Below are 14,132 nucleotides of genomic sequence, written 5' to 3' on the forward strand. Positions count from 1 at the left end.
TACGGTAATTTATGTGTAACACTATATTTTAATACCTAAAATCTAACATGTTTTCTTGAAAATACAAAAAAGTCTACCGAATTGAAAAGTTTTCTACGGGAAATAATCTCCTATTTTTAAACAGGTAAACTGTATTTTTTTAAGTGAAAAAATGGGTTATTTTCTGTAGTAAATACTAGCCGAACATCAGAAAATATAGAGAATATTTCTTATAGGAGAGAAGGAAGACTGAATAGTGCTGAACATGCTTTGAATTTCCTGAACGTATATAGAGAATGTTTTCTATAGATTAGCTACTAAATACATTATTTATAAGTATAAAAATTATAAAATGATACTTTAAAGAAATTTGCAATAACCTTCATTAAAATATACAGAAAATATTTATATTACTTCTTACTAAATAAATACGCTTTTATTTACTAAATAAAGAATGTTTATTTGGTAAGAGTATTCTCTAGAGTATTATTTTATATATTAGAAAATACTTCTTGTTTATTGTTTTATTTATTAATTTAATAATAATAATAATAATAATAATAATAACAGGTTTTTTTCAATAAAAAGAAATATTTAAATAAATAATTTCTTAAAAATGATACGAACTTTTAAATTCAATGAAACGAATACATGAATAAATTTCTCAACGAAAGGAGGCAAATTGTTTTCATCAGTATTCAACTTTAACATAACAATTGGATAGATTAAATGGCTAACTGGATATTATTCATAATTAATGAATTCAAATTTATGACTTCATGTAATTTTTTTGATAAAAAAAAAAAAAGGAGGAAAAACCAGGAGGAAAAATTTTTCTACTAAAATACAGGCTAAAGCATCAGCTCCTCCCTTCTCTGGAGGTCTGCAAGAGGCACTATAAAGGTAGATTATTTCTTTTTTTTTATTATTTTCTTCTCTTCCCCATAACCTAAAATGAAATTTCCTGTTATAGAAGTTAGTTAAGTGCTCATCTAATTGATTCTTTTTTTTCCGGAATTCCTTTTTTAAAATCATTTAAATGCTTTCATTAATAAATTTTAATGTAATGTTCATTTGTCATAAACCAAAAATTTCCCTTTTATTCGCGCGAGTGTTACTCAAAATGTAATGAAAGGAAAACAAAAAAAAATAATAATAAATAAAAGAGCATATTTTCCGAGAGGGAAAGCGAAGGGGAAAGGAAAACGTAATCGTTGTTTATACCGTTTTTCTACGATAAGGGGGGTGGAAAAAAAAGCTTTTTTCGTTTAAAGATAAATGTGTCTGAGTGAGAGTTGACAAAAGAAAACCCGAACGATTTATATTGAGAAAAGTCCTTGAATAAAACTACATCAATTTTTCTTCTTTAACAAACGATTGGCAATAAAACGACCAGTTTTTGTTAGATCCTTCCAAATATTTCCGATCGTAAATTTCAATTTTCGATTCTATTGGTACGAATTTCGAAGTTTTTTTTAAGAAAAATTTCCATCTCCAAAAGTATTTTCTTGCACGGATTGACTCGGAACTTAGAAGAAAAAAAAACGAGAGAAGTAAGAGGGGAAAAGGGAAAAAACCTTTTAAACAATACGAATTCTCAGTAAGTAAATCGATTTTTAGAATTAAAAAATTCCATTGCCGTACCAACTCTGTTAAAAAAAATCCGCGTTAAAAGTATTAAACTTTCAAAGCTATACTTGTATAATAATATCCTGTATTCGAGTTTAAGCAATAGAGACACAAACAGCAGTCGTTTCGCATACCACAAGTGGTTATAAGACGGCAAAAACTATCAGAGTGTCACAGGGAGAGAGAGAGAGAGAGAGAGAGAGTCGTCGCTACGTCACTCCCTACGTCAATTAGGGGTGGAATTGCGTGACTAAATCACTCAAACTGTCGTCACCGAAAGTCTTACCTGAATCTACAAACTTGTTGGCTGAGTCTCAGCTAGTGAATGTAGATCGAGTGGGAGTGCAGTGCGTTATGTCACCAGTTGTCGCACTGATAACGCCACCTACAGCTTAGATATCTTTTACAGATACAACAACAAAATAAACAGCATCGCTAATTGGCATTAATAATGCAAATGACTCTAAATAATACAGATCAAACGGCTCTTTGTTATTTTATTAAAACTCCATTATTTATAGCTTTTTAAATATTTACAAATTTGGCTTTTTTTCTTTATTTTCTCTCCGTTCAAAGGTAAACAAAGATTAATTATATTTTCCTATCTTAATATATGTATTTTTACATCTTTATATACGTCTAGAAATGTCTAAATTGCGTAATAAATAGCTTATAAAATTTTATAAATTAACTGAATCGATAGAAGAATACTTGTGAATAATTTATTTAACGAAATTAAACAAAGAAAAAGATTCCTTTTTGTGTTCAATTAATATTATATACCTGTACTGAATTGGATTGTAAGAAAGTAAAATCTCTATCACGTGTTTATCTAAAAATTGTAAAGGTATAAACTTTGATCTGATATAATTAATGTTATCGCAATTATCTCTTATCGTGACTGGAGACAGAATCGAACTTTGCTTTTATTTATTAAGCATGAGTCATAGCTTTGGAAAGAAACATATATACATTTTTCCTTATCTTTTTATTAAATTAAATGGTATCATAAGCATTTTTTTACACACACGAATCGTTCGGTTAGATGAACACGGCAAAGATACATCCGGATTTTCGCATGGAGAACTCGAATATAATAAGCAGAACGATGAATACTCCGGCCTTAGCACAGTATGACGTATGCTATCAACCCCTAACAGTGGCTGTTAAATTATATCTGGCATCTGTTAGTGGCTACAGAAAGAAAGTTATGAGACAAGAGAACACTTAGCACCGCAGGAATAAAATTCGATTCTATTATAAACTGAAGCAGGAAATAGTATCGGAAGATCTCGTAATATTATTAATGTTATCAAGATTCACTGAACTATTTCGATCTCAGAGTACCTACTAATTAACTATTTTTATTTATTATCTAGTTATTAGTTTATTTTAATATTTACTTTAAACATTATATATACAATTTATCAATAGAACGAAATTAAAACTACATAACGTAGGCGGAGATTCTTATAAACTTTAACTTGTTTACATTAAACACATTTTAGAAAAGGTAAAAAAAAAAAAAAAAAATCTGGAACGTTGTAATCTATGTAAAGAATGAAAGGCACGGTTTAAATTCTATCGTTCAAAGAAAACATCTGTTAGAATTCCCAGATTCAATAATGGAAAACTAATGTCATCTAACGGTATTCTTCTAAAATAAGCAAAAGAATTTTAAAGAAATCCAACAGGATAGATCACGTCCCTGTCGTGAGTTTCGCAACTTAACATCTGTTCTCGTATCAGTGGAGCCAATAAACAAACTTCTTTCTAATTATAGAAATTTTCGATAAACAAAACGATTTTTGTTATTTTTAAATAAATGTATTTTCTCTAAATTTCTTAAGGTTATTAAGTTTTTAAAACGTGCATTTTTTTTTTAATATTTGTTTTAAGAGAGTTTAAGGCCTATTTATTTTTTAGATTTTAAGATGTAAAACTAAATGTTCGAATTTCCATTCTTATCGGTTTCGAATAAATAACTCTTTCTGCTAATTCTACAAGCGAGAAAGACGGTGATAACCTTTGAGAAATGGCGACACATTATCAATACGAACAGTAAAGATCGAAGAGACAAGGATTTGCTCTTCTCTCTTATCCCCTGAGGATAAGTAACTTCAACCCCCTTATTCTCCTTCAAACTAAACGCTTTTGTTAAATGAAAAATGAGAATACAATCGAAATTTTTTCCTATTAAAAATCTTCACGTAATAAAAATCTGTAACAATACGAAACAATACATTAATTAGTTTCTATTTAAACAAAAATAACATCCGTTATCGAGAATTGGAGACTTGTTTGCTTGAAAATATTTGATTATGTAAAAGTTAATTATAAATGTTATACCTTAATTACACACTAAATATAAGTAGATAAGCTAGAATGTCAGAAAGAAAAGAAAAAAAAAAAAAGATATTCTTTAAAAAAATTCATAATTAAGAAGGAAAAAGAACGACGAGATTCTTAAGTAATTTTTATCGCAATTTCTACTGAAAGACTGAATAAATAAAGCACGATTTTATTTTATTTTTTAAATACACATTCTGAAGATTTAATTTATTTAAAAAAAAGAAATCTTTTTAGATTTATAAAACATAAACGCTAAAAACTTGTAGTAGATTCCCCTCATCCTCCTTCTCCTTCTCCTCCTTCTTCTCCTCCTCCTCCTCCTCCTTCTCCTTTAGACTTTCCATCTCCTGTTCGATTTTCGAAAGGAAAACAAGAAGCGCGAAAATTAGTAAAGGGGAGAAAAGAAATAAAAGAGGGTGATTAAAAAAAAAAGGGAAAAAAGGTAAAATTCTTATCTCTACAATGGTTTTTGTCGTTTTAATTAGATCGTGGTGGAGCGACGTGTTCTGATGACAAAATCAATTCCTAAAGAAAAAGATGTGTAGAAGACGATCGGAACGACTAAATCGCGTGAGATGCGCTACCGAATAGGGAAATACGAGTAGAGCTTAAGATGTAGGTTATCAAATGCAGATTTTCATCCCGTGCAGATTCATTTTGAGAGAACGTCTTAACGTTTAAGGGACGTGTGATGTATGTTTAAACATTGGCTCAATGTTTAGTCTGCGGATGGCTCCTTGTAATCAAAAAAAGCTTTGGACTAGTAATAGATGGTGTGTAATAAAAAAGAAAAAAAAGACATTAAAAGATAAAGAAAAAAAAATATATCAAGAATAAAGGAAACGATTCCTACAACGTCTAAATATTTAAAACGTTTTGAAAAATTGATTTTAGTACTTCTAATATATGTTATAATCTGTTAAATTGCTAATTAATTCTTATTCTGTATCGTCGGTTATCGAATTAATCCTTATTTCCAAAATTTGCTTAAGTTAATTGAATCTGATTCAATTAGATCTATTGTAGGCGCAAGATATACAACAGTTTAGTCATTTATTGTAGCAAATATAGTTAAGATCGAGAAGAGTCAATAATGTTTACCTCAAATTCTATTACGGTTTAGATGAGTATTAGAAACTTTAGTTTAGAATCACATCACTAACTTGTTAATCTATTAAAACTTTGAAAATATATTTAAACTTCAAATACTGGAGAACTAAAATTATAGGTGGAAAGATTAATAACTGAAATCCCGTATACTCTATTATTATTATTATTATTATTATTATTTGAGAATATGATAAAAATTTTCAAATATTTTGTGTAAAATATATATTTTTTCGATAATTTGACAAGTTTAATGTTAGCATTTCTCATTCCCATTAGCTTTGGAAGAGACAGCACAACAATTACGTCTTTTCACAATAGCGTATCAAGCCTATAGAGAGTATAAAGAAGCCCCGAGCTAAGATGTTCGATCTTACATCGATCGTTGCTCCTGCTCTTCTTTCTCCCTTATTAGATTAAAAATAGATAGTTCGATATAAAGAAGAGGGGGTAAAAAACTGATACTTTAAGCAATTAAGGATAATTAAAATTGTGTAGTTTAGTTTATAAAGCTTTACAAAAAGAAGCCTGTTTTTTTTTTTTTTTTCTTTTAAACTGAACCGTTTCGGAAACGAATAAAGGAACAAATAGGAAAACTGCTTAATACTCTTCGAATAGGAGAATTTATAGTAGAAATTATATTGATTTAGAAGATGATCTAACAAATCTGATTCACCTGCAATAGAAACATCGACTAGTCGGGCCAGGAAAAGAGGTCAGGTGACACCCACCCCGAGGGGAGGGAAAGTGGAGTCGACATCAGAAATGTAAGAATCGATTGGTGGAGTATTGATTTACTAAACCAGAGTAAACTGCCTACTTCTACATTTCAAGAGACTGATCTTGAGCAGTTGCGTTTTTTTTTTTTTCCTCCTTCCTCTCTGTTACTGTTCGAATTTTATGAGATAGAAAATCCGATCCGCGAGCAAGTTTTAGTATTCATCTTTAAACATCAACTTTTGTATCTTGTCTCGGTTACCATAACAACGGGATGGTGATTAATGCTTGGGTTTTACGTTCGACACTATAGAATAGAGAGATAGAGAGAAAGAGTAAACAATTAATGTTGCCTGCATCAATGGATAGAATCGACGGAATATTATTGTTGGTGACGACGTCCGGGTTCATTGTGATGTACCAATAAAGGGATTGTAAGGGATGACATAACAATTGGCAGTCTTCTAAATTACGTCTCTCCTCCTGGCACCAAAATGTCTGAAGAAAACGGATTTAGCTGCAAGTACGGCCTTGAACTTTAATTATGGCTGATGTCGAAAATAGATTCTTAATACGGTTTTAAATCCTCTATTTAAAATTTATTACCTCCTCGTCTACGTAAATTATCACTACTTACATTATAATTTTAATTTATTATTATTATTATCATCGGGGATTAATCATGATAGAGAAATATAGCTCCATCTTCTAGTTCCAATAATTCGTTTCTTTCCGTCTTAGAAAAAAAATATAGGCTATATATATATATTCGATGAAATCATAAATATAATTTTAATTAAAAATTATTATTATTATTATTATTAACGATTAAATGAATTAAGGAAATTTCATAACAATTGCTTCGGGCTTTATTAATACGACTTTATTGTTTAAATCCCAACGAGTAATGTTAAAACAAAAGTATGTATTATACACCAACGTATTAGCTAATTATTCTGTTTAAATATAAATTTCATTTATTATCATTAACAATTAATTGTATTTGAAGAAAATTATTAACAATAGTCCCGGATTGGATGTGTTTGTTTAAATACTAAAAATAGTAAGAAACAAACAAAACCCAACTCCTTAAAATTTAATCATTATAACTGCATGGTAGATGCTAGAATACATTAAGTTTTTTTTCTTTTTTTCGGGTATTTTTTTCTCAAACGAGGAAACGTCGTTTAAAATCGGTATGGTGTGTGAAACAATAGCTATGTAAATAGTCATTTACCACGTATACATCCGTCATTCTCCCCTCCTCTACTATGGCGACGAAGTGTGACTGACGGGCGGTTCGCAGTCATAAAAACAACCCCGCATCATAAATTACCGTTTGTGTGTTTAACAAATGCGTACTTTAACCCGAACGAAACTCGTGACCTTACAGAGATACCAGAATTGAAGAGTGGGGAGGAGAAAGAGAACACATCATCTCATGACCAACATCATTAAATATCCACCCCCTTGTCTAGTAGAGTAAAACTAAATCTAACATGCATCGAACCTAGACGGTCTCCTCGGTGGGGGGTGGAGGCCGATTTTACTATAATCTAGGAATATATCAGTTCTAACACACAAAAGACTTACTGTCGAAATTTAAATAGTTTTTTTTTTTTAATTCTAAATTAACGCAGCATAACCTTCAATGAATAGCTTTTATTCATAGTTGTGTGCAATAAAGAATCGCCCTTTACAAAACTGTTACCCTCTCTCGTAAGGAGGGAGAAGGTTTGCTTCTTCTACATCTACTTCTCTCCCGTATAGAATAGTCTAGCATAATGTCTGCTAATCTTAAGATTTAAAAAAAATACATATATTTTACACGAAAACAGAGTATTTAGGCTGAATAAACTCTTTTATTTTTCAATATTTGTTTTGAAATCCGGTTAAATATTTTAATTTATTATTATTATTATCGTATTATTGACTACTTTCGGAGTCTTTAAAGACGTAGAGGCGATCACTTAAACTTTTAAATATTCTCCATTTGAGTGGTCGTAACTTACTCGACGGTTTGGAGATTTTTATAACATTCTTGTGATTTTAAAGAATACTTTATTGAGTTACATTAAACGATATAACTCTTTAAGAGCTAATAGAAAGACGTTAGAACGTATTAGTCTCAGTTTAGATACGTAAGCTAGCATCTGTAATACGTTTTATTGTAGAAGAAACAGTTTCGGTGGAAACGATATGCAAATAGATAGTTGAGACTATCTATCTATTGTCTTATGCGTCAGCCATTTGTTGAATTTCCATCTAATTATTTCCCTCAGATCAACCCCAGTCTAGACAAAGGGGATTCAAAACTTTTCTTGTTAACAAAATGCAAACGTCTGAGCAGCACCAACATTTTAATGAAAGAAAATTAAATGAATTTGCATAGGTAACGAAACGCAATTGTCATGGTAATGCTTTCCAATCGATTGCTTGGTAGCCTATCAGTTTTGGATTCGACTACGGAAAACGGGGAGCAGCAGAGGAGGAAACAACAGAAGCTGACTGGTTTTCCTCTAGGCTATATAAGCTTTCGATCGGTTTTGTTAGGAAGAGAATCTCGTTAGGGAAACGCTTTTTTTTTTGTTTTTCCTCCTCTTCTTCTTCCTCCTTCTCCTCCTCCCACCATTCTGTAGTTCCGTTGCCAAGAAGACTCGTTAACTGATAGATTCAAATACATTAGTCTCATCAGTCTATGGCGGCTCAAAAGGGAATCAATTTACGCTCATAAGATTATAGATCATCCAGAAAGCGCGTAACGAAAATTAAATCAGGCTTTATACATCATTTACAGCATCTTAATACAACCTTCCCTTCTTTGTATCAGCTATAAGCAAGCATTAAAATGTTCGATCTAAACCGGAAACGAAGCAATAAATCGAATTTATAGACATAGTTAGCTTCGATTTTTTTATTAGTTTTATATATATAACCTATATATATGTTTATATATAAGATGTCCTTTTCTTCGGAAACTAATAGACATTAAATGCTGAAGGAACAATCCTTTTTAAGTTAGTCGTTTTCAGTTGTGTAATTCCGATGGGAACGGTCAATCTGAAGGCAAAAGTGGCTACCAGACTCATTGATCGAATGTCGTTTAGAAATAATTGAATGTTTTCCGGTTCTTCTCCGAAGAACTACAGAATCTAAAGAATATCTGACATAGTAGCAATTTATAGAAACGAGAGAATGTTATATCTTATTTTAATCTATAAGTCAATAGAAACGATAGCCTATTAAAGTGGAGAAAATCGAATTATCTACTATACTGTATTATACAGTATTGTGCTTTTAGATTGTATGGATTAAAAGGATGAAATCTATCTCTCCAAGCTGCTATATATAGGCCTATACGTTGCTGCAAAGATGAATACTTTTGTTCAGTTTCGATAATAAAATATTAAGCAATAGCAATTTGTTGTATAAATTATCGGGGATTACAAAGATTAAAATTTTGGTAAGATCTAGTGAAAGAATGTGTCTTACGTTAAATGCATTTGCAAGGATTCAATCGATAAATTTACGCGAGTGATGCTAAAATTCTCCAAATGCAAATAAGAATTAATCTCTTTATAATGTAAGAAATGTATTTATTTATCGCATTTAAATTTTTAATTTTTTTTTAAAAGATTAAAATTCTAAAAAAAAACTTTAAAGAAGAAGAGTTAAAACGACAATTAACGAGATCGTTTTAAGAAGATTTTAAACCAATTTACAATGTGTCATTTCCACTTGATGTATAGATTGATTGGAATTTAATTAAGTTTATCTATTAAAACATATTTGAAATAGCTTTTATATTAGAAAATTTGCTATAATTGGATGAAGTCGAGTAGCTCATCAGTCTCCGAAGCATTAAGAGTAGCCTATGTATTGATATATATATATATATATATAAGCTAGATAGAAACGAAGCCAACTATCGAATAACTGGGCGGTCTCGATAGCAGATGTCCCATGGCCATATTGTATGAAGACTAAATTAATCCAAGACAACGCCCTACAGAGACCAAACAATGCTCTTCACCTGTAACTAGATCTCTACTGGATTTTATCTCTATCTTCTATCATATTATCAATTTATCGATTCTATATGATAGTTGCTGAATCATGGCTTTTAATATAATAATTTTACACATAAACGAATTATTAATGTATCAAGACGTTTAAAAAAAAAAAGAACGTTTTGTCCAACAAGACACGATGTTTTATTAGAGTTCCTAAGACGAAATTCTTCAGGCTTGTATAGTAATGAAGCGGAGAGGGGAAAAAGAAAGATGTTCTGTGCACAATCCGAATAGCGGAACCGAAGAATGCCAAAAGGGAACGAGAATACGAGAATAAAAAAAAAGTAAAATGGTAGGAAACAAGCGAAACGTTTATAGCATACTGAAAGTTTATTCTTTGTTCCTCGACTTAAATGGATAATTTCTAAAGCGAGTTACTCAATAACCGAAATGTAACAAATACTGTCGGATATAAGGGTGATTGAACATCCTGTATGAGGATAATTTATAATAAAATGAAGTCACAGGATGTAATAATATAGTCACGAAGCTCTAGTTGCATATATTAAGAGGCATTCCGATTATTTTACCTTATAATTTGATATTCTGGATTTACATTAAAAAAAAATTACATTTTCCGGAAAAAAAGTCTATTTTAATTATAAAATTTCTTTATAATAAGTTATATAGAATATTATTTTAAAGTATTTTAAATAGACTCATTTGATTTTACTAGATTAATCTATAATTTAATGATGAAACGGGTTATTAAGTTTATGTTATGTATGATGATTTAATGAATTTATAGAGTTAAATGCTTTCCAAATAATATATATATATATATTGTAGAAAATCCTGTCTTCAGTATTATATCGTTACCAACAATGAGAACATTTTTCTAGAGCCAAGCTGAAAAACAGCTTTGGATTTTTCGACAATGTCTTCACAACTCGTGATTCGTTTCGGTTCCTCAATTGCAAATGGCTTCGAATACGGCCGTTTTCTTACCACAATACAACACCTTTCCAACTACGATGTGGACCATCGTTTTCTGTAGGATTACCCTTCCATCTGACATGTTTATGGAAGGTTTAAGAAAAGCAAGAATGTTATTCGTTTCCTCTCAGCATTTTAAAGTACCAGCGGGACATCAGCCAGACTTAAAGCATTCCTTTTTGTTGTTGTTACTACTCAGTCTTATTCTTTCTTTTGTTCGAGAATTTTGGAGTCTTTTAAGCAAACGTTAACATCTCGTGACCTTTCATAAACTGTGATAATATAACAACAACAAAAAAAGACTATTATAAAACATAATTGTAAGTAGTTTATTTATATATTTTTTATTATTTTAATTGTTTAGCCGATGGATAACAAGATAAATTTCCTTTGATCTTATCAGAATTTTAAATAATTTCTCTAGATTCCGTGCACAGATATAATGTTACAGTAATAGGATTTTAGTGTTTCTCGACACGTAATTCAGTTAGAAATCGCATAATTTAAGATCAAACTGCTTTCAATCAACTAAAGATAAATTCGAATAACTTTACATTTAATTGGATTATTACATTTTCTTTGCATCTTACCCGACAAACGAAGAAGAATTTTGATTTTTAATATTAAGTTTGAAGTAGAATCACTTGAAAATATTAAAAAAAAACTGTTTGCATTTATAAGATGCGATGTGTATTTTGATCAAAGAATGAAATATAGCGTACATAAGTCCATTGTTATGAACTGATTTCACGATCTCAACTTATTGATCGGAATCTCTTTATTTGGAGAAGAAAAGATTTGTGGAGATCCTTCATGAAATTCGATTGAAAAGAAATTGTTAGGAGGAGTATATTGAGGAGGAAAAGAAGAAAGGAAAAAAAACCATCTAAAGAGATTAGGAGAGGGAACGGACTACAATGGCTAACTTCCACTATACCACTGGTACCATTTCCGTATCAGGATGGAGTGGACGGTAACTAGCTCCATCAGAAATGATGACAACATTCCAGCTTGACGCATCCGACTCTACATTACATTGTTAAGCTATATAATAAGCAATGACACCGATTTCATAAAGTTTATCCTCGGTATGTGTATAAGGTTGAGGGACTGCGATGAATCATTGTCACGACTATGAACCCCGTCACCATTATCAAGGTTCATTTCGTGGAAGAATTCCTTTTTCACTAAACCGCAAATGTTCGAATTTCATTGATAAATTTTGGTCTAGAACAGAATTCTGTGATGTCTCTACGAATATTTGAAGTAAAAATCGATTAAATTTTGAAAGAAATGTTGCTTTATACTCAAATTTAGTACGAGTTTTCATTATAAACAAACGTTATTTATAATCACGTAAACAAAAGAAAGTGTTCTTGAGTGTATTTAACAGAATAAACTTATAATTATCGCGATGTGAATGGATTTAATATGTTAGAATGAAATACATGTATCCAAGTGGCGTTTTCTACGATGGTCAAATACCAAAATAACAATGTATATACACAGCAACCAAACCAGAAACATTTTAGTACTATTCATAAAATCCATTAAACGTCCTCTACATAACGTTTACAATGTAAACAAAAGCTGTTCGACACCAACCAAATTCCCAGCATTGCCACACCAAGCATCGAGAACTGTTTATCTAAGGATGTACCCAATTATTGTAACACAAGCCCCTAGGCATCAGAGAAGGAGCAGTCGCTTTCCCAAACAAGGGAATTAGATTATATACAATACGAAAAACCCATCTCATTAGAAGCAGTTTAGATACAAAGTAACCGAAAAAAATAAAAGAAAAACCCAGCAATCAAACCAATAAACGCGAACTCACCTCAAAACTTCAAGGTTTTAGAAATTCGTGAAGGAAATAACAATCATGTTGCCAACGTGCAGCCTGGGCAATCCTCTTACATACAGGCTCTCACTTGTCTGTCATGTCACGGATATGTAATCGAGGTAAACTGCGACGAAACAAAGCTCACTCTTCACAAAACTAACAATAAAATGATCCACTAGAGAAAACGTTTAATCAAAGTAGTGAAGACGATATAGCTCCAACAGAAAGTGTTAGAGTATGTTCTGCCGCTCTCCTTCACCTCTGACAAGTCGGCGCGCCTAGCCGCGCCGTTCTTCTGAGCAAAACGATAGGATAGTTGATAGGTCAATACACCAGCCGGTACGCCGAGTCAGCCGCATCTACTACACCATCCGAGGGGTGCTCGTCTACTAGAATGGGATGAGACCACGCCTTGTTTAAGACAGCCAGTCGCGCATAAGTTCCAGACTCGCTTTTTTTATATATATATATATATATATACACACACACACACACCACACACACATATATATAAATATATATTCCTCTTCAACTCCCCTCATCTTCAGGTAGAGAGCAGCTGCCTTTAACTATAATTAGAGGAGATAAAATGCTACCAACGTGGACACATTTCTTATATATATTAAGAATGGCATATATATAAAGTAAGGAAGCTAGATTTTCGTAAAATTAAATATTGAATATTCTTCGAGCTACTCTTTCATCGGGTGTCACGCATAAAAGCCATTAGTAAGCTACTAGCAAAAATATACAGTAGTAAATCTGTGTCGAGTTTAGTTGCCTTTAACCGTGTGACAAAAATCGAACGAATTCGATTCGGGGTAGAAACTTTAATTGAATCTGGATGGAAGCAGAAAATTTAATTTTATAGAAAATGTTTCCGCGTCTTAAGAAGACGAAACAAGTAAACACGAATTATAAATGAAAATCTTTCTTATATATATATATATTGAATCGCGTACGAATAGATAAATATATATTTAAATTTCGTACAACGTGTCCTTAAGTGGATTACTTTATTATTTTTTTTGGGGGGGGAGTTGAGAATGTCGCCGATCGACTGATTATTATATAGGAGTGGTATACTTTTATTCAATTTGGATAAAAGCATCCTGATGTCTTCTTTGATTCACATCGGTAAAAATGGAATAGCATAAACTTTGGCCACGATATTTATGATCATATACTTACGATCTTATACCCAGAATCGTCTTAAAAATGTAACGTTACTTCTCCTATCTTCATCTATCGAATCAAATCGTATACAATTGATGAATTTTTATATTACAGATGACATTTTCTAAAATGTTGTTAACAAAAATAGTGAAAGTAAATTTATATTTTTCCACTAGTTTTTTTGTTATATTACATTAAAGTAAAGTAACGTTAACTTTTATATACAATATTTAACACACTATCCATCATTTTATTGATTCTAATTCTTAAGCGAGGAGTTGTAAAAGTGTATAATATATTTAATACTTAGTAAAAGGTTG

The 14,132-nt window shown here is 31.1% G+C and overlaps 1 protein-coding gene across 3 annotated transcripts in view; it reads right to left on the reverse strand.

Moving 5' to 3' along the window:
- The window catches only part of LOC111637260, a 28,560-nt gene extending 15,610 nt beyond the window's left edge, over positions 1-12,950 (reverse strand). Inside the window, exon 1 of one of the 3 annotated variants that reach the window (XM_023382711.1) lies at positions 12,631-12,950. The gene's annotated coding sequence lies outside the window, so the exon portion shown is untranslated. Of the gene's footprint in view, positions 1-606; positions 696-1,894; positions 1,962-12,630 lie in introns of those variants that run through there. The other 2 variants (XM_023382712.1, XM_023382713.1) reach the window with 2 other exon arrangements.
- Between the last annotated feature and the right edge of the window lie 1,182 nt (positions 12,951-14,132).

This window comes from Centruroides sculpturatus, unplaced genomic scaffold (genome assembly GCF_000671375.1).
Source record: "Centruroides sculpturatus isolate CEXI.00-Female unplaced genomic scaffold, Cexi_2.0 scaffold1157, whole genome shotgun sequence".
NCBI lineage: Eukaryota > Metazoa > Arthropoda > Arachnida > Scorpiones > Buthidae > Centruroides > Centruroides sculpturatus.